This window comes from Eleutherodactylus coqui, chromosome 4, assembly GCF_035609145.1.
Source record: "Eleutherodactylus coqui strain aEleCoq1 chromosome 4, aEleCoq1.hap1, whole genome shotgun sequence".
Taxonomy (NCBI): domain Eukaryota; kingdom Metazoa; phylum Chordata; class Amphibia; order Anura; family Eleutherodactylidae; genus Eleutherodactylus; species Eleutherodactylus coqui.
In genome coordinates, this window is record NC_089840.1 from 185,174,236 (window position 1) to 185,196,393 (window position 22,158).

Genomic DNA, 22,158 nt, shown 5'->3' on the forward strand with positions numbered 1-22,158 from the left:
TAACAGAGCCTTTTGGCCCGCTGAAAAATTGGGGGTTCAGCCTGATGACATGCTGTTTCAGGAGGAGGAGGAGTAAGTTCTGAAAGGATAGACCAAGCTACTTCTCTCCATTTTGGGGTTAGAGAGAGAGGATGCATATTTCTCCTGTTGCAGCTAAAAGAATCATTAGGTTCCGCTGCTTTCCGCCAATGGAGAAGAGAAGTCTGGAAAACAAACAGCCTTTGTTCATTTTTATGAGTGTAAGCAGTTGACAGGTGGGTACGCTTATCCGTGATGATCTCCCCAGCTGCACTAAACACCCTCTCTGACAAGACGCTAGCGGCAAGGCAGGCCAGCACCTCCAGGGCATACAGCGCAAGTTTGTGCCACGTGTCCAGCTTTGACAACCAATAGTTGTATGGAGCAGAGGGATCACTGAGGACAGTGGTACGATCGGCTATGTACTCCCTCACCATCTTTTTACAGTACTCCCTCCAACTCCAGTCTTGCTGGGGAGCCATAAAATTGGCAAAGGCCTTGGAGAGTGTTCCCCTGCCTGCGCTGGACATGCTGCCTGATCCCTGCGCCTCCCCTGCTAGTTGGCCCTCGGAACTGCGTCTTCTGCCGCTCGCGCTGTCAGATGGGAACTTTAGCATCACTTTTTCTACCAGGGCCCTGTCGTATTGCATCACTTCTGTACCCCTTTCCTCTTCGGAAATGAGAGTGAAAAGGTTCCCCTTATACCGTGGTTCTAGAAGGGTGTACACCCAGTAATCCATGTTGGCCAGAATGCGTCTAACGTGAGGGTCACGGGAAACGCAGCCTAACATGAAGTCAGCCATGTGTGCCAGGGTCCCAGTACGCAACACTTCGCTGTCCTCACTAGGAGGATGACTTTCAGGATCCTCCTCCTCCTCTTCAGCCCATACACGCTGAACAGATGAGAGGCAAGCAGCATGGGTACCCTCTGCAGTGTGGCCAGCAGTCTCTTCCCCCTACTCCTCCTCTACCTCCTCCTCCAAAACACGCTGGGATATAGACACGAGGGTGCTCTGGTAATCAAGCGACATACTGTCATCCCCCGTCTCCTGTTCTAACTGCAAAGCATCGGCTTTTGTGCTTAGCAGCGAACTTCTCAGTAGGCAAAGCAGCGGGATGGTAACACTAATGATGGCCGCATCGCTGCTCACCATTTGGGTAGACGCCTCAAAGTTTCCGAGGACATGGCAGAAGTCTGCCATTCATGCCCACTCCTCTGTAAGGAACTGCGGAGGCTGACTACCACTCCGCCGCCCATGTTGCAGCTGGTATTCCACTATTGCTCTACGCTGTTCGTAAAGCCTGGCCAACATGTGCAGCGTAGAATTCCAGTGTGTGGGCACAGCAGTCGCACAGCAGTCGGTGCTCTGGCAGCTGAAACTGACGTTGCAGGGTCCTCAGGGTGGCAGCATCCGTGGTCGACTTGCGGAAATATGCACAGACGCGACGCACCTTGCCGAGCAGGTCTGACAAATGGGGGTAGTTTTTCAGAAGCCGCTAAACCACCAGATTGAAGATGTGGGCTAGGCATGACACATGTGTGAGGCTGCCGAGCAGCAGAGTCGCCACCAAGTTCCGGACGTTGTTACACACGACCATGCCTGGTTGGAGGCTCAGTGGCAAAAGCCAGAGGGAGGTCTGCTCTGCCAGACCCTGTAACATCTCGGGGGCTGTGTGCCTCTTGTCACCTAAGTTGATTAGTTTCAGCACGGCTTGCTGATGCTTGCCCACTGCTGTGTTGCCGCGCGCTACCGACTGCTGGCGATTTGCTCACACTTCTTAATTGAGAGGTAAAGGTGGCGGAGGAGGAGATGGGGGATGTGGAGGAGGTGGCATAATACGGCGCAAATACCAGCACCGAGGTAGGACCCGCTATTCTGGGTGTGGGTAGGACATGAGCGGTCACAGACTCTGACACGCTCGCAGCCTCCACCAAATTCACCCAATGAGCTGTCAGGGAGATATAGTTGTCCTGCCTGCCAGTACTTGTCCACGTGTCTGTGGTTAAGTTGACTTTCCTAATAACTGCGTTGGTGAGGGCACGGTTTATGTTGCCGGAGACGTGCTGGTGTAGGGCTGGGATGGCACATCGGGAAAAATAGTCGCGCCTGGGGACCGAGTAGCGCGGGACCACCGCCGCCATCATGTTTCTGAAAGCCTCCGTTTCCACAAGCCTGTACGACAGCATCTCGAGGCTGATTAATTTGGCAATGTGCACTTTTAAAGCTTGTGCATGCGGGTGGGTGGTGGCGTATTTGAACTTTCGCTCCAACGCTTGTGTTAGCAACAGCTGAACGCCGCACTGAGAGACATTGCTGGATGGTGTGGAGGATGGTGGAGGTGAGGGTGTGAGTGCAGGCCGGGAGGCGCTCGTGCCTGCGTCCTGGGAGGGGGATTGGATCTGTGTGGAAGGTTGTGGCACAGGGGAAAAGGCAGTGGTGTAACCCGGGGGCGGTGAATGGCCTTCGTCCCACCTTGTGGAGTGCTTAGCCATCATATGCCTGTGCATGCTGGTGGTGGTGAGGCTGGTAGTGGTGGCTCCCCGGCTGATTTTGGTGCGGCACAGGTTGCACACCACTGTTCGTCCGCGTTCTCACTAAAAAAACATCCACACCTTTGAACACCTAGCCCTCTGCACGGAGGTTTGCTGCGAGGGGGTGCATTGGGAAACAGTTGGGGGACTCTTCGTTCTGGCCCTGATTCTCCCCCTGGCCACCCCACTGCCTCTTCTAACCTGTCCTGCTGCTGCCCTTGCCCCCCGCTCTGAAGTCCTGTCTTCAGTAGGCTTAGCAAGCCAGGTGGGTCATTCACCTCATCGTCTAGCAGCTCTTCCTCCCAATCCTCTGTGCACCCCTCCCTCGGACTTACCCTCGTGTCCGTGTCCACGTTCTCGACTCTTACCCCTACTCCTCATCATGGCAGATTAAGGATAGAGCAGGTCCCAAATAGATTGTATATAGCGGAGGCTCTATGCTGTGACTTAAAAAAATTTAAAACCGCTGTCTTGCGCTGATACCTAGGGGTCATTTACCGCTCACAGAAACTTGTACATAAGAAAGGCTGTATGGATTGGGAGAAGACTCTAAAGACAGTGGATAGTGTTGGTAACTGCGGCTATCTCAACCACCCCAAGGAAAGGGTATTGTGAGACGCTCTACACAGTGGCAGAGCTGAAATACTTTGCAGTGGCTTAGGAAATATTAGAGTACTGTTTCACGTTGAAACCTCTATCTAATGCACTGCAGACTCAGAACGGTATATCTGAAAGGTTCTGCACAGGGCTAGATGCTTTAAAAAAAAGGGTGCACTACTGCTCCCAGCCAGCCACAACTATAATGCACACAATGAGGACTAGCCCTAGGAAGGACCGTTGGGGTTCTTGTAGAGAGGATCCCGACTGTAACACTTTCCCTATCTCAGCAGCTCCTTCACTAAACTCTGCGTAATGCACTGAAGACTGAGAACGGTATAAGAGAAAGGCTTTTTAGTGGCCTAGGAAATATTAGAGTATCATTTCATGTTGAGACCTCTGTCTAATGCACTGCTGACTCAGAACAGTAAAACTGAAAGGCTTTGCAGCGATCTAGAAAATATTAGAGTACTGTTTCATGGTGAGACCTCTGTCTAATGCACTGCTGACTGAGAACGGTATAACTGAAAGGTTCTGCACAGGTCTTTTTTTAAAAAAAAAAGAGGGTACACTACTGCTCCCAGCCAGCCACAACTATAATGCAAACGATGAGGAGTAGCCCTAAGAAGGACCATTGGGGTTCTTGTAGAGAGGATCCCGACTGTAACACTTTCCCTATCTCAGCAGCTCCTTCCCTAAACTCTGCGTAATGCACTGCAGACTAAGAACGGTATAAGTGAAAGGATTTGCAGTGGCCTAGGAAATATTAGAGTACTGTTTCGTGGTGAGACCTCTGTCTAATGCACTGCAGACTGAGAACGGTATAACTGAAAGGCTCTGCACAGGGCTAGATGCTTTAAAAAAAAAAAAAAAAGTTTCACTACTGCTCCCAGCCAGCCACAACTATAATGCACACGATGAGGAGTAGCCCTAAAAAGGACTGTTGGGGTTCTTGTAGGGAGGATTCAGGACTGTAACACTTTCCCTATCTCAGCAGCTCTTTCCCTAAACTCTGCATAATGCACTGCAGACTGTGAACGGTATAAATGAAAGACTTTGCAGTGGCCTTGGAAATATTAGAGCACTGTTTCGCAGTGAGACCTCTGTCTAATGCACTGCAAGCTGAGAACGGTATAACTGAAAGTCTCTGCACAGGGCTAGATGCTTTAAAAAAAAAAGGTGCACTACTGCTCCCAGCAGGCTACAACTATAATGCACATGATGAGGAGTAGCCCTAAGAAGGACCGTTGGGGTTCCTGTAGAGAGGATCACGACTGTAACACTTTCCCTATCTCTGTAGCTCTTTCCCTAAACTCTGCGTAATGCACTGCAGACTGAGAACGGTATAACTGAAAGGCTTTGCAGTGGCCTAGGAAATATTAGAGTACTGTTTTGCGGTGAGACCTCTGTCTAATGCACTGCAAACAGAGAACGGTATAACTGAAAGGCTTTGCAGTGGCCTGGGAAATATTAGAGTACTGTTTTGCGGTGAGACCTCTGTCTAATGCTCTGCAGACTAAAAACGGTATAACTGAAAGGCTCTGCACAGGGCTAGATGCTTTAAAAAAAAAAAAAAAGGGGTGCACTAATGCTCCCAGCCTGCCACAACTATAATACACACGATGAGGAGTAGTCCTAAGAATGACCATTGGGTTTCTTGCAGAGAGGATTCCGACTGTAACACTTTCCCTATCTCAGCATCGCTTTCCCTAAACTCTGCATAATGCACTGCAGACTGAGAACGGTATAACTGAAAGGCTGTGCAGTGGCCTAGGAAATATTAGAGTACTGTTTTGCGGTGAGACCTCTGTTTAATGCACTGCAGATGGAGAACGGTATAACTGAAATAGTTTGCAGTGGTTAAGGAAATATTAGAGTACTGTTTCGCGGTGAAACCTCTGTCTAATGCACTGCAGACTGAGAACGGTAAAGCTGAAAGGTTCTGCACAGGGCTAGATGCTTTAAAAAAAAGGGTGCACTACTGCTCCCAGCCAGCCACAACTATAATACACACGATGAGGAGTAGCCCTAAGAAAGACCGTTGGGGTTCTTGTAGAAAGGATCCCGACTGTAACACCTTCTCTATATCAGCAGCTCCTTTCCTTAACTCTGCGTAATGCACTGCAGACTGAGAACGGTATAACTGAAAGGCTTTGCAGTTGCCTAGCAAATATTAGAGTACTGTTTTGCGGTGAGACCTCTGTCTAATGCACTGCAGACAGAGAATGGTAAAACTGAAAGGCTTTGCTGTGGCCTAGGAAATATTAGAGTACTGTTTCGCCGTGAGACCTCTATCTAATGCACTGCTGACTGAGAACGGTATAACTGAAAGGCTATGCACAGGGCTAGGTGCTTTAAAAAAAAAAGGTGCTCTACTGCTCCCAGCCAGTCACAACTATAATACACACGATGAGGAGTAGCCCTAAAAAGGATCTTTGGGGTTCTTGTAGAGAGGATCCCGTCTGTTAAACTTTCCCTATGTCAGCAGCTCTTTCCCTAAATTTTGCGCTATGCACTGCAGACTGAGAACGATATAACTGAAAGGCTTTGCAGTGGCCTAGGAAATATTAGAGTACTGTTTCATGGTGAGACCTCTGTCTAATGCACTGCTGACTGAGAACGGTATAACTGAAAGGTTCTGCACAGGTCTTTTTTTTTTTTTTTAAAAAGAGGGTACACTACTGCTCCCAGCCAGCCACAACTATAATGCACACGATGAGGAGTAGCCCTAAGAAGGACCATTGGGGTTCTTGTAGAGAGGATCCCGACTGTAACACTTTCCCTATCTCAGCAGCTCCTTCCCTAAACTCTGCGTAATGCACTGCAGACTGAGAATGGTATAAGTGAAAGGCTTTGCAGTGGCCTAGGAAATATTAGAGTACTGTTTTGCGGTGAGACCTCTGTCTAATGCACTGCAGACTGAGAACGGTATAACACAAAGGCTTTGCAGTGGCCTAGGAAATATTAGAGTACTGTTTTGCGGAAAGATATAAAAACTTTTAAAGAAAAACGCTTCTCTCTCCACTTATTAGCCTCCTTCTCTGCTGTGACTGTTAGGCCTCTTTCACACGACAGTATGTGTTTTTATGCTCTGCCAATCACGGGTAAAAATCGCATGAAAGAATAAAAGCCGCAATCAAGTCTCGATCTTAATTAGCGTTTTCTCATCCATTCACATGGGTGGCTGTGGCATTTCGCAGAAAAAAATATGCTGCAGCGCGAAAATCCCTTGGTTGGCAAGGCAGTCATGATTTTTTGATGCGGCTAAATTAGCCATGTATATACGGTCGTATGATCTCACCCTCTTAATGTTCTGATAACATCTGCCCACAGAAAGATCAGATTATAGATGCAATCACTAGAAGTCTATGAAGGTGGTGAGCTTCTGGAGGCAAAGAGAGACACAGCGACATGGCTACAGCTAATAGTAATTGTTTTATCTCACGCCAGTGCTGGATTCACATCTACACTGCTCAGTACTGCTGTGGAGTACCCTCCATGCTGCTGCTGCTTCTGAGAGTTTACAAACCCAGAAATAGAGAAGAACAACAAATAAAAGACTGCCTGCAAAGTATGAGTCATCACACCGCCCCATACAAATATTAGATCGCTTTTAGGGCTTATTTACAGGAGCGTATATCGGCCGGCGCTTTCACTGCCGGTCGATATACGCTTCCATCTAAGCAGTCCACCCTTCCCTCCCCCTCACCAGCTCTGTGCCTTTCTCCTCCAGTGCGGCATTTGCCATGGGAGGGGGTGTGGGCAGAGCTAAGCTCAGCTCTGCCCCGCCCACTCCCATTGCTGGCTACGGATAAAGGGTGCGGAGGGATCGGGAGCTTATATCTGCCCTCATCCCGCCCACTCCCATTGCAAACCAGGGACGAGAGAGACAGAGAGCTGGTGAGGGGAAGGGAACGGGGGGACTGCTCAGACGGGAGCGAATATCGGCTGGGTATGAAAACGCTGGCCTATATACGCTCGTGTAAATAAGCCCTTGATCAAATTTTTTCATGAGTAAATTATGCAGAATTAATAATGTGATATTTAAATAAACTGGAACGTTACGAATGCAGCGATACCAATTTTTCAAATTTTTTTTTTTACTTTTAATCTTTCTTAATTTTATAATAATTGAAAAATCTTTATTTAACTTATTTTTTTAACTTTTTTTGGCCCCATAGGGCTTATATAATTAAATACTATGGTATTGAATTAGGCTGTGTTTTAACAAGCTTCCTATTAAAGATGCAGTACGGGCACATCTTAGTAGTGTTGGCCTCCAGAGGGTTCCTGGCTGCCATAACACCCAGATAGTAACTCCGTGATCGCAGTGGGGCTGTTTGACACATTTAAATCCCCATCGATCGGTACATTTAAATGCCGCTATTAGAACTAACAGCCACATTTATAAGGATACCAGCCATGATCTGTGCTGTCTCTGATCACAGCTGTGGATCACGGGTGTTGGCTGGCAGAGACAGCTAATATCTGCTGTGCATGGGGTGGGTTCGGCTCCCAAACCTGTTCCATGCACAGCATATGCAGTGGATAGCTATATACATCCTAATTGCATGGGGTATGTGCAGCTAGGACATATATCTATATATATAAAGACGAAAGCCCTCACTGACTGACTCACTCACTGACTCACTCACTGATTGACTGACTGACTTCCCGATGTCGTAGAAACATGAATTTTGGCACAAGCATAGATTATCTCCAAAATAGGAAAAGTAATTGGGTCCCAACTCGATTACTGAATTCTAGCGCAAAAGAATTAGCATCGAATTTTAACGTACATAATCTAAATCTCTCACTTCCCAATGTCATAGAAACTTAAAATTTAGCATGGGCGTTGAATATGTCATAAATAGGAAAAGCTAATGGGTCCCAACTCCATTATTCAATTCTAAGTGCAAAAGAATTAGCGTCCAAATTTTACGTACGGAATGTAATTTTCTCACTTTCCGGTGTCATAGAAACATGAAATTTGGCACGAGCATTGATTATGTCATAAATAGGAAAAGCTAATGGGTCCCAACTCGATTATTCAATTCTATGCGCAAAAGAATTAGCATCCAAATTTTACGTACGAAATGTAATTTTCTCACTTTCCGGTGTCATAGAAACGTGAAATTTGGCACGAGCATTGATTATGTCATAAATAGGAAAAGCTAATGGGTCCCAACTCGATTATTCAATTCTATGCGCAAAAGAATTAGCGGCCACATTTTACGTACGGAATGTAATTTTCTCACTTTCCGGTGTCATAGAAACTTGAAATTTGACACGAGCATTTATTATGTTATAAATAGGAAAAGCTAATGGGTCCCAACTCGACTATTCAATTCTTAGCGCAAAAGAATTAGCGTCCAAATTTTGCGTACAGAATTTAATTCTCCAACTTCCTGATGTCGTAGAAGCATGAAATTTCGCATAAGCATTGATTATGTCATAAATAGGAAAACCTACTGGGTCCCAACTCGATTATTCAATTCTAGTGCAAAAGAATTAGTGTCCAAATTTTACGTACGGAATCTAATTCTATTACTTCCAGGTGTCATAGAAACTTGAAATTTAGCACAGGCATTGATTATTATCTCATACATAGGAAAAGGTAATGGGTCCAGACTCGATCATTCATTTCTAAGCGCAAAAGAATTAGCGTCCAAATTTTACGTACGGAATCTAATTCTCTCACTTCCCGATGTCGTAGAAACATGAAATTTGGCACGAGCATTGATTATGTCAAAAATAGGAAAAGGTAATGGGTCCCAACTTGATTATTTAATTCTAGCACAAAAGAATTAGCGTTAAAATTTTACGTATATAATCTAAATCTCTCCCTTCCCAATGTCATAGAAACTTGAAATTTAGCACGGGCATTGATTATTATGTCATACAAAGGAAAAGTTAATGGGTCCCAACTCGATTATTCAATTCTAGCGCAAAAGAACTAGCGTCCAAATTTTACGTGCAGAATCTAATTCTCTCACTTCCCGATGTCATAGAAACTTGAAATTTGGCACGGGCATTGATTATGTCATAAATTGGAAAAGTTGATGGGTCCAAACTCGATTATTCAATTCTTAGTGCAAAAGAATTAGCGTCCAAATTTTATGTATGGAATCTTATTCTCTCACTTCCTGATGTCATTTTATATAAAGGAAACATCGCATGGTTACCTCCCGTGGTGTTTCCTGGGTAACGCAGAGAACTACGCAAAATGGTGAACATATGCTTTTCCTCGGTATCTCTAAAGTAACCACGACTTCATAAGATTTTCCGTGTGAACACCAGATAAACGCCAGTACCAAATTAACTTGGGTGAAGCCGGGTATATCAGCTAGTAGCTGTATATACCTTGAGATCGGGTAAGGGCAGCTCACCACTCCGCAATTTTGCAAATTTTACAAGAAAGTCAGCCAGGCAGTTCTGTCTCTTGTTGTCCGCCATGTTTCGTGTCCATCTCGAAGAGCCCTGTGGCCATACCGTTAACCCCCGCAGCCTAAGACTCTCTCGGACCATGAATTCTCATAAATTACCTTGAAATCTCATGTCCTAACTAATTCGCTATTTACTACGTTAATAAAGAATCAATTGATTGGTAACCATTGAAAGGCAGAAGTGCCGAACGACGGTCTCAGAGAAGGCAGCAAGGACACAGACCAACGGAGACTTTCAAATTTGTTCAAGTCTTTATTGATGGGGGAAGGGCTGGTGATTTTTTTACATAAAAATGATAGGTAATTTTGGGTGATTGGGCACTGTGTAATGCTTAAAGAGGTATTCCCGTGATTCAAAGTGAAAGTTATATGCTTCATAAGGTGATAACAGAAAATTGTGCAATATAATGTTATACCTTGTTTTACAAAGTGTCAGAGATATTCCTTTACCCGTGGTCTCCCCCCAACTTGGTTCTCCATTGGTAATCAGTAGTTACGACCTGTACGCGCCGCTGTTACTGGTCAGGCTGCTCAGTGCCTTCAAATTCTGTATTGTTGACCCAGTTTGTACAGTTGTGAATGCCCACATCGGTAACTAACAATGGGGCATTGTGGGGGATGTGGTTTTTGCAGTCCTCCTCCCATTGTACATAACAATGTGTTAATCTGAAGCTAGCAGTGGTAGCACAAGGCAGCAAAAAAAGCTACTAAAGTTCAGTTTGACAATTTAGATGGATGTTTGGAATAATGGCAATAAGTGGAACCGTTAGGAGAATTTTGCCTAGTCTCCGGATTATCCCTTTAAAGAGACGCTTTCAAAACAATGGGTCGTCTGTTTAAAGCAGGGCAGATCCTCCAAAGCTGGGATGCTCTTTGCAGCTCACCGCTCTGGCTAAGAGATTCTGAATGGATTTAACTCTGAATTCCCGAATAACATATGTGGAATAGGTTGTCTATTCCATGCAAGATGTAGAAGTTAGCATCCCAGATGGTCCCATTTATTTTCTTTTGGTGATAAATCTGGTGACTGGGCGGCCACAAAAGTGTGACAGTGTTGTGGGGGCTTCCTGTGGTCCCCTTGTTTCGGCCAAACATTATCCTACTGAAAAATGCCTCTTCCTGCCAACGCACACCACCAATCAGCGGTATGTACAGGCGGCAGTGCAGAGAAGATAGAGAACTGCTAACCTGCCCAGTTGTTGGAATGCGATCCTACAATAGTTCCATCCAGATTGAATTCCGGTACGCTTGCTTAATAAGACACACTGACTTGGGGGAAAAAAAGGGTCTGAGGGCAAAGTCAGACGAGTGATTTTTTTGTGCGCCTATGTGCGCAAAAATAAGTGCGTCTGATAGAACTATTGGTTTCCTATGGTGTGTTCACATGTCCGTCCTTTACAGGTGCAAAATACTCGCACCTGCAAAAGATAGGACATCTGTGCATCGGGAAGCTCTGTGCTGCGTGGAAAGATTCCCCACAGGGAGTCTCTGCATTTCGGAACACTGTGACAGCACTGCCAGTGTTCAGTGACAAGGGGACTCTCCACAGGTATAAAGGAATCCCCTGACACAGCTGTGACAGCTGTGGCAAAGGACCGCAATGCCATCCCGTTGCTTTCAATGAGATGCAGACGACCGCCGCAGTGATTTTCAGGGAAGGGCTTGAAATATAATCCCTCTCCTCAAAATCATTCCTAGCTGTTAAAAAAAAAAAAAAGAATCCCTTCGCTTCTGTCAGGCGCTGGCTCCCCGACACATTTCTGTTCTTTTGCAGCTTCTTCTGCTAGAGATTTAATAATCCCCGTATCCTTAAAGGGCTGTGTCTGATTGGCTGAGCGCATAGCCAATCACAGGCAGCACTCAACCAATAATTGAATGACAGCTGAGTGCTGCCTGTAATTGGTCACAGCACTCAGCCAATCACAGGCAGCGCTCAACCATTCATTGAATTCCCGGCAGGGATGATTTACAGGGAAGGGCTTATATCTCAATGCCTGCATCCCAATGCTTTCTCAAAGGGGCCCTTTGAGAAAGCAGATGCAAAATATGCATTGGGGTTCAGGATACAGGTCTTGACTAGGATGTGGTAACAGCTTTGCATTTATATTTTGTGTGATCTGACAGTCTTAATTTATTGTCTTGTTTGTCTGGCTTGTATTATATATGACTCAGTAGATCCACTATTGTATTTATTGGAATCCTATTTATACAATTGAATATATTTTTATTCTATTGTTTAATTTCTGTTCCTGCAATCCAGATACTCATTTTTTCCCACTATATATATGTTTTTAACTACTATATTGTTTTGTAATAAAGTTTATCTATTTTAATTACTCTAATCTCTATGTGTGGATCCATTTTTATGTCCTCATAATTAATATACAATGTAATGAACAGCATGTTCTATCTGGGCACATATTACACCTGCATACACGTCACTATAGTACATTGCTATGGTCAGCACGCAGCCAGTACACAATGTCATTGCACGCTGCCAGATATGTTCTTGTGAGCCCGGCCTAAGGGCTTTTTATCACAGGAGTGTATATCGGCCGCTGTTTTTATGGGCGGCTGATATACGCTACAATATGAGCTGTCTTCCCCCTTCCCTCCCCCTCGCTGCCTGTCTGCCTCTCTCCTCCCCTCCAGCTGTTTGCAATGGGAGAAGGCTGGATGGGGGTGGAGTTAAGCCCCCTCCCATTGCTGGCTGCAGACAAGGTGAAGGGGCGGTAGCTTAGTTCCACCCCCGTCCCGCCCTCTTTCATTGCAAACAGCCGGAGGTGAGAGAGAGGCAGAGAGACTCATAGCTGTTAGAATGATATATACACCAACAAATGACCCTATTTAAAGAACTACACCCCTTAATGTATTCACTGAGGGGGTCATGAGTATTTTGACCCCACAGGGTTTTTTTTCAGGAATTTATTCAATTTAGAGGGAAAAAAAGGCATTCATATTTTTGCAAATATGTCATTTTAAAGACATATTTTTTTCCTATAGTGCACATGAAAATGTGAATTGACAACCCCAAAATTGATACCCCTGTTTGTCCTGTTTTCAGAAACCTACCCATTGTGGCCCTAATCTTATGTCTGGATGCATAACGGGGCCCAAAATGAAAGAGTAGTCAGTGTCTTTTAGAACAGAAATTTTGCTTGAAAGCCTTTTATGCCCCATAGCACTCTTGTAGAGCTCTTGAGCGAACCCCAACAAGTGACCCCATTTTAAAAACTAGACCCCTTACCGAATTCATCTAGGGGTATACTGCCCATTTTGACCTCACAGTTTTTGAATGAATTTAAGCGAAGCAGAAGGAAAAAATTGCAATTTTCGTTTTTTGGGCAATTCTGTCCATTTTAAAAACAGCTTTTTTTGTACAGCACACATATGAAGGAAGACTTACACCCCAAAATGGATACCCCTGTTTCTCCTGTGTTCAGAGACATACTCACTGTGCCTTAATCTTATGTCTGGATGCACAACGGGGCCCAAAATGAAAGGAGTAGTCGGTGACTTTCAGAACAGAAATTTTGCATGAAGATGATTTAGGCCCCATCGCCCACTTGTAGAGCCCTTGAGCGGCCAAAATGACAGAGAACTCCAACAAATGATTCCATTTTGAAAGCTAGACCCCTTAACGAATTCATCTAAGGGTGTACTGTGTATTTTCACCCTACAATTTTTGAATAAATCTAAGCAAAGCAGTAGGAAAAAATTATAATTTTCATTTTTTCGGTAATTGTGTCAATTTAAAAACACTTTTTTTTTGTACAGCACACATATGAATGAAGACGTTCACCCCAAAATGGATCCCTCTGTTTGACCCGTGTTCAGAAACATACCCATGGTAAGGTCTATAATGGAGGGAACACTCGTTGGATTGCAGGGCACAACTGAATAAATTTCAGGCCCCATTGCTCACTTGTACGGAATAAAAATTGACTCCCTAAAAATAATCCCCCCCATCCCCCGTGCCTTTTTGGCGTTCCTCGAATCTTAGATAAAAGTAATATGTGAACTGTGTGGTATTTGCGAAGACAGGGGTAATTACGGAGGCTGGTTGGGGTGGGCACATGGGTCAATAAAATCGGGTAACCCCTCTCCTCTCATGCTTTTTGGGGGGTACTTCTTGACCTTAGCGGCAGGGATGGGGTATAAAAAGTAGCGCTCTGTAAGGCTTTGTAATCTTTTTGAGGTGTGGCAGTCTCACACAGAAGGCGCTCAACAAGCTCTGCGGCTTTGCACATCTGTCTGCCATATAATGGCGACGGGCGCGTGCGCAGAAGCTGGGGTACGATCTGTGGATAAATCCAGGGCCTTAGGTACATAACTTCACCCTCTCTCATGGATATGATTCGTGAGGGGAGCTGAAATATAAGCTTTTTAAACTTTTTTTTAACTTTTTCAAACTTTTTTTTTACACTTTTGTTTTACTTCATAAATTACTGTTATCCATTGGATAACAGTGATCACGTCCCCGGTGACATCTCTAAGACATCTAAACATGGTAGCCAGGAGCAGAGGGATTTTGAATTTCCTGGGGCACGAGCCCCTCTGTGCACGTGCCCGATAAATGACCTTGGGCGTGCATGTGCAGAAGGGGACTTCAGGTCCCTGGACACCGGAACATCACGGAGGACCTGGGGTGAGTATTTTTACCTCCCCTATGGATCTGATCCATGAGGGCAGGTGAAACAAACTTTTTAAAAAGTTTTTTAAACTTTTTCGTTTACATTGGATAGCAGGGATCACAGGTCCGCGGTCCCCGGTGACATCTCCAGGTTCCTACCTTCAGGAGTCGGGAGCTAGGAGGTTTTAAATTCACCGAGGCTCCCGGCCTTCTGCGCATGCGCGTGATGTCATCCGTCTGGCGTGCATGCGCAGAAGAGTGGCGACAGGTCCCAGAGGCGCAATCCACACGGGTTTAACTCGCAGCACACCTCAGGGTTCTTCAAACCAAACCGAAAAGGGGACTAATAAGTCCAACGGGTGCACGCCAGCAATGTGGGGGTCAGAGCCTCACAAAAACCCCCCAAAATATATCACAGTATCTCACAAAAAGGTTTGTGGCAGCATCCAGGGCGTAATGCAAAAATAAATAATTTATTCCTCCAAGAGCATGCTACGTTTCGACCCTCATGGGGTCTTTCTCATGCTTGAGAAAGACCCCATGATGACAGGTCCCAGAGGACCAGTTCACCGCAGGACACCATGGACAAGGCAGGGGAGTATGCTCAGCTGCCCTGATGGATCCGATCAGCTCAGCGCTGAGCCAATCAGGGTGTCAGGACAGTGTCCGGGATATGGGGGTCCCTGATATATCCCGCAACCCCTGTCCCTGCCTACTTGCCCCCCTGGGCGACAACTGGGCGGCGGTCCCTACCCTCACTAGGGAAGCGGGACACGGGAAGACAAACAGACACTGAAGACAAACAACGGTAGAACGGTCAGACAATCCGGGTCGGCAACAGGAGGGTACGCAGTACAGGGGGGTCAGGCAAAAACGTAGTCAAGGTCCAAAAGCAGAGGTCAAGAAAGCCGGGGTCACAAACAGGAGTCAAAAGAATACGCGGGTGCAGCTGGAAGACCAAACTAACACTGGCAAGGCCTGAGAGGAAAACACACCTATTTAAATGCTGTCAGCGCTCCCGCCCCAGAAGCTGATTGGGGCGGGGAGCCTGACAGCAGCAGGGCTAATCAGGGCGGTGCTGGGGGCACGCCCCCAGTCTCACTGCACAGACAGTTACCAGGGAAGCCAGCCTGGTAGTCAAGCGACTAGAAGCACCAGCTGCCTCCCTAGCAACCCGGCGGCGACCAGTCTTACAGCGGCCCGGGGAGATCACAAGAACCGGGGTACCTCTGCGCCGTGCTCCTGTACCCCGGGTGGCCGGACCGGTGGTGCGGGCACGGCGGCCCCGAGAGTTGCCGGTTCTGACAGTACCCCCCCTTCTACGGGGGGACACCGGACCCCCATGGCCAGGTGCGGGCTTAAGCGGGAAAGCCCTGTGGAATGCCTGGACTAGGCGTGGCGCATGAACGTCCCTGGCAGGGACCCACGTCCTATCCTCAGGGCCAAATCCTCTCCAGTGGACCAGGTACTGCAGCACACCTCTAACCCGTCGGGCATCCACCAGCCTTTCTACTTCATACTCCAGTTCCCCCTGTACCAGAGAAGGAGGAGGCGGGTTCTGGGTGGGTAGAACTGGAGTCACATACTTCTTAAGTAAGCTTTTGTGAAAAACCTTGTGGACCTTCCAGGGGTCAGGAAGTGCCAACTTATATGACACCGGGTTGATGACCTGAGAAACAGTAAATGGGCCAATGAACCGAGGAGCAAGTTTCAGGGAGGGAACCTTGAGTCTCAGATTCTTGGAAGACAACAAAACTTGCTCCCCGACTACAAAAGGTGCAGAGATGGTACATCTTTTATTTGCGTATTTACGCAGTTTCTCTTGGGAACCCTGAAGGTTCTTACGAACCTGGGCCCAAACTGTGCACAGTTCCTCAGAGGATATGTCGGCGGCCGGATTGTTCGAGACCACAGGAGTGGAAAGCGAGAACCGGGGATGAAACCCATAGTTACAAAAAAAAGGTGACAATTGGGTCGACGAGTTAACATGGTTGTTGATAGCAAATTCGGCGAGAGGTAAGTAGTTGGCCCACTGATACTGGTTATCAGAGACAAACAGTCGCAGATACTGGATAAGTTCTTGGTTCATTCGTTCCGTTTGTCCGTTACTCTCGGGATGGAAAGCGGAGGAGAAGGACAAATTTACGTTTAGATTTTTACAGAAGGCTCGCCAGAAGCGAGCGACGAACTGAACCCCTCTATCTGACACAATGTCCTCGGGGATCCCATGTAACCGAACAATCTCCTTGATGAACATTTCAGACAGAAGTTTGGCGTTAGGCAACTTGCAAAGCGGAACAAAATGTGACATTTTAGAGAAACGGTCTACTATTACCCAGATGACCGTATTCCCCAGCGAGGATGGCAGATCAGTAATAAAATCCATGGACAAATGGGACCATGGCCTGGACGGAATGGGCAAGGGAAGAAGAGGACCCTCAGGACGTCTCCTGAGATTCTTCCCCCTTGCGCAAACCGGGCACGCGGACACAAATACCCGTACCTCCTTGGCCATGTGCGGCCACCAATAGAGTCTGGATACTAACTCCAGCGTACCCCTGATGCCGGGGTGTCCAGCTAGGACAGAAGCGTGTGTCTCCTCTAACACTTTCAATCTCAGTGACAATGGGACAAATAATTTGCCTTCCGGAAGGGCTTCAGGAGCAGATTGTTGAGCGGCGTGAATGAGAGGTGAAAGGTCGGAGGAGACAGCAGCGAGGACCACCCCAGGGGAGAGAATGCTCTCAGGCTCCGGCTCGGCAGGTTCCGGAGAACCAAAGCTCCTAGACAGGGCATCAGCCTTGACATTCTTAGAACCGGGTCTATAGGTAACAACAAAATTGAACCGAGAGAAGAACAAGGCCCAGCGGGCTTGCCGAGCATTTAACCTCTTAGCGGAATCTAGATAGGTGAGGTTTTTATGGTCTGTGAGTACCGTGATCTGGTGATGGGCTCCTTCCAAAAAATGCCTCCACTCTTCGAAAGCCCACTTAATCGCCAGCAATTCCCGGTTGCCTATATCATAGTTCCGTTCGGTGGAAGAAAACTTCCTAGAAAAATAGGCACACGGTCTAAGGTTGGTGAGAGTGGAGGGACCTTGGGACAGTACCGCTCCCACACCAAACTCAGAGGCATCTACTTCCACCAAAAAAGGGCTGGACAGATCTGGTTGTACTAGGACAGGTGCAGAAGAGAACGCCGCCTTTAGGGTATCGAAGGCCCTCAGAGCCTCAGAAGACCAGGTCCTCACATCTGCCCCCTTTCTGGTGAGGTCCGTTAGAGGTTTAGCCACCACGGAGAAGTCTTTGATGAATTTGCGATAGTAGTTGGCGAAGCCGAGGAAGCGTTGAAGGGCTTTCAACGACCCTGGCTGGGCCCACTCCGTGATGGCTTTCACCTTTTCAGGATCCATCTGGAAGTCGCATGGCGTGATGATATACCCCAAAAATGATATCTTTTGTACCCCGAACACACATTTCTCGAGTTTAGCAAACAGCTTGTTATGTCTGAGTCGAGCTAGTACAGTCTGAACGTGAGTATGGTGACTTGGCAAGTCGGAGGAAAAAATCAAAATGTCGTCTAGATATACAACCACGAACACCCCCATGATATCCTGAAACACTGAGTTCATGTACCCCTGAAAAATGGCGGGGGCGTTACACAATCCAAAAGGCATAACTAGGTATTCAAAATGCCCGAGGGGCGTATTGAAGGCGGTTTTCCACTCATCCCCCTCCCGAATGCGGATGAGGTTGTATGCTCCCCTGAGATCAAGTTTAGAAAACCATCGGGCACCAGCGACCTGGTTGAGGAGGTCAGGAATGAGTGGAAGGGCATACTGGTTTCGTACTGTGATTTTGTTTAGCTCTCTATAGTCAATACAGGGCCGGAGGCCCCCATCCTTCTTCTCAACGAAGAAAAACCCGGCACCCACCGGGGATTCTGAGGGCCGGATGTGCCCCTTGGCCAGGCTGTCCTGGATATAGTCCCTCATGGATTCTCTCTCAGGAACCGTAACGTTATAAATGCGGCCCTTAGGAAGTTTGGCCCCAGGAATCAAGTCTATTTTACAGTCCCATTCCCTATGAGGGGGCAGAGCTTCAGATAATTGTTTGGAGAACACGTCAGAAAACTCGGAGAGGTAATCTGGTAGGGGGGTCCCCTCGCAGGTGGAGATTCCCACCTTCACCGCACAAAGGTGGTTGGCACAGCGGGGACCCCACTTTACCAGTTCCAACGTGTCCCAATTTACTACCGGGTTGTGCTCCCGGAGCCAGGGGAGGCCTAGGACGACATCCACAGACAAATCTCTCATCACTAGAAAGGTGCAGGTTTCCACGTGTAAGGCTCCTATCGTAAACCTTACTTCAGGGGTAACCAGATGAACCACCCCTGCTTGCAATGGGGTGGAGTCCACTCCTGAAACCAGAATCGGGGTCTCTAAACGTAAAAAAACCCCGGACAGTTGAGCAACGAAATTAAAGTTAACGAAATTCGCCGCAGCCCCAGAATCAACAAAGGCTTGCCCAGTACGGTGGAAAGCATGAAATTCTAGGGTGCAAGGCAATAACATTTTGGATAACACAGGGAGTACCTTAGCTCCTAGACAGTCCTCCCGACAACTGCCTAGGAGCGGGAGTTTTCCTGCCGTGGCTTCTTAGTGCAGGTGGCAATGCGGTGACCCGGCTCCCCACAGTAGAAGCAAAGATTCTTCTTCAGGCGATATTCCCGTCGCTGCTTGGGGTTCATGGCTCCCAGTTCCATGGGCTCGGTGGTGGGAAGTGAGAGAGTCAGGTCAGTAGAAGAAGTGGGCGTGGGGAGTGGAGTGGCCCGAGCGGCGTGTCGGCCCCTCAAACGTCGGTCGGCCCGAATAGCAAGCGTCATGGCTTGCTCCAGGGTTCTAGGCTCTGGGTGGGCCACAAGTAGGTCCTTGAGACCCTCAGACAGACCGGTCAAAAATAAGTCTTTTAGGGCGGCATCGTTCCACCCGGATTCCGTACAATGTTGACGGAATTGGGAACAGTAGTCCTCCGCCATTTTACAACCCTGGCGCAGGGCCCGAAGTTTGGAGACTGCGTAGCCCGCCCGGTCGGGTTCGTCATAAATTTGACCCAGGGCGGAAAAAAAGGCGTCAAGGGATAGTCGGGCTGGAGAGCCTGCTGGTAGCGAGAAAGCCCAATTTTGGGGGTCCCCCCTCAGGCGGGTAATTACAATTCCCACTTTCTGATATTCAGTACCAGAGGAGTGGGGTCGGAGATCAAAGTAGAGCTTGCAGCTCTCTCTAAATGCAAAGAACTGACCTCTCTCTCCAGAGAAGCAGTCCGGCAGCGTGGCTCGGGGTTCTGACATAGTCCCGGGAGCGGAAGGGGGCTGCATGGGACCTGCAGCCGCCACTTGTTCCTGTAGCTGCATGCGGGCGGTTAGGTCCTGGACAAGGTTAGTAAGGACCTGGACCTGGTTCGCTAACGCAGCCACGGCCTCCATCGAGGGATTCAAAGTAGCCGGGCGGATGCACGAGTCTGACCTACCTTCGGCCAGTGTTACTGTCAGGACAGTGTCCGGGATATGGGGGTCCCTGATATATCCCGCAACCCCTGTCCCTGCCTACTTGCCCCCCTGGGCTAACCCCCAGGGCGACAACTGGGCGGCGGTCCCTACCCTCACTAGGGAAGCGGGACACGGGAAGACAAACAGACACTGAAGACAAACAACGGTAGAACGGTCAGACAATCCGGGTCGGCGACAGGAGGGTACGCAGTACAGGGGGGTCAGGCAAAAACGTAGTCAAGGTCCAAAAGCAGAGGTCAAGAAAGCCGGGGTCACAAACAGGAGTCAAAAGAATACGCGGGTGCAGCTGGAAGACCAAACTAACACTGGCAAGGCCTGAGAGGAAAACACACCTATTTAAATGCTGTCAGCGCTCCCGCCCCAGAAGCTGATTGGGGCGGGGAGCCTGACAGCAGCAGGGCTAATCAGGGCGGTGCTGGGGGCACGCCCCCAGTCTCACTGCACAGACAGTTACCAGGGAAGCCAGCCTGGTAGTCAAGCGACTAGAAGCACCAGCTGCCTCCCTAGCAACCCGGCGGCGACCAGTCTTACAGCGGCCCGGGGAGATCACAAGAACCGGGGTACCTCTGCGCCGTGCTCCTGTACCCCGGGTGGCCGGACCGGTGGTGCGGGCACGGCGGCCCCGAGAGTTGCCGGTTCTGACACAGGGACAGCTCTCACTCACACCCACTGCAGGCCGGCTGCTCTGAACTCCGTCTGCCGGGACAAGGTGAGTATATATATTTTTTTTATTTTTACACATTTCTGGATGAATTGCAGGGAAGGGCTTATATATTTAAGCCCTTCCCGACAATTCATCCCGCGATCGCCCGCAGCGCATTGCTTTCAATGGAGCCGGCTGTATTGCCGGCTCCATTGAATTCAATGCGCTGGACAGCTCCGGCCCGTTTCTATTGAAATGTGGCTAGGAGCAGTTTTTTCGGGGGATTTTTCGGCCCCGGTCACGCGATTTGCGGATGCGTATCCGTCATGCGATCTGCAAATCGCGGCAAAAAACGCCCGTGTGACTAAGGCCTTATAATGTAACCATGTGGCTCCTAGCAGTAAACACACTGGAGGATAGCATTTGACACTGGGGGAGGAAGTTCAGGGCTCACATGACAATCCTTGATTTAGAACCTTAAAGAAACCAGATCCTGATACGCTGCACATAGAAAAGTAGAGGGCGCGTGCTGCATGATACGCCGAGAGAAAGACCATGCTGTGATCTATTTCTCGCAGGTATCTACACGCAGTGTTTACACGCTAATGTGAATGGATCAGTGAAATTGACTTCACCGTGTGTCATGTGGCCGTGCATCGCATGTGTAATACACAATAAAAACGCACCCATGAGCAAAGGCAAACAAGACCACAAGGAGGCGAGGCTCATGCAAATTTATGGAACAGGGCATTTATAGTCAATTTTGAAAACTTTCTCAGGTGGACGGGGACAGAAATATCCGGCAATTTGGCATGCAAGTGTTAGGCCGGGCTCACACTCGACACTTTTTACCACGATTAGTGCGGCATTCTGAGCACAGTGATTAGTGTGCCGTTCTTAGCACCGTGCTAACCACAGTACAACACCGCTATTGATTTCCATTAGGCCTCGCAGACCAGTACTGTTTGTACTGTTCATCAGTGTTTTCGCGGTTTTTAACGTAGCTCATCACCCATCACAGTGATGGGGTGTGTTAAAAAGTGCTGTAAAGCTTTGCACCATGCATTCAAGAATGCCGCTCAAAATCTTGGTAAAATGCCGCAGTTTTGAGCGGCGTTTAACTCAATGAAAGTGTGAGAGCGGCCTTAAGAATTTATTGTCCACCGAAAGTAAATACGAGCTTCCTCCAAGATTGACTGTGTGTATCGCGTCTTTAGGGTTATAAAAAAACACCACGGATTTCCTAGACCTTTTTTTTTCGAAGTGCTTTTTGGTGGCGCTTTTTCTGAACGCACATCTTTTTATTTCTACTATTTCATTTGTTACAGAGAAGCCTGGAGGAAAACGACAGAAGAAACATCTCACCTGCAGAATGCCATGGACTCCAAAAATTTACCAAAAGTTATGAAAAACCACAAAAAACATGCCATGTTTGTAGCGCATTTCATGTTCCATATTGACCTATAGCTAACAAATAGACATGGCATTTTTTGTCAAAATAAAAAAAAAAACATGATATTTGTGAAGAGACTTCATGTGACACTGGTCTGGGAAAGGATTCTACTTAATGATGATACTGCGCCTTTAAGAAAAGCCCTTCCAGTAACTCTCTGTGATGTCACTAGAGATGAGCGAGCACCAAAATGCTCGTTGCTCGGTACGAAATTATCGCGATGCTCGATGGTTCGTTTCGAGTAACGAACCCCATTGAAGTCAATGG

General features: G+C 47.7%; 1 long non-coding RNA gene across 1 annotated transcript in view; it reads left to right on the top strand.

The window, feature by feature from the left end:
• The window catches only part of LOC136624818 (uncharacterized), a 31,871-nt gene extending 10,012 nt beyond the window's left edge, over positions 1–21,859 (top strand). Inside the window, exons 2-3 of the long non-coding RNA XR_010792449.1 lie at positions 13,372–13,444; positions 21,767–21,859. This is a non-coding gene — a long non-coding RNA (uncharacterized lncRNA). The remainder of the gene's footprint in view (positions 1–13,371; positions 13,445–21,766) is intronic.
• Positions 21,860–22,158: the final 299 nt, after the last annotated feature.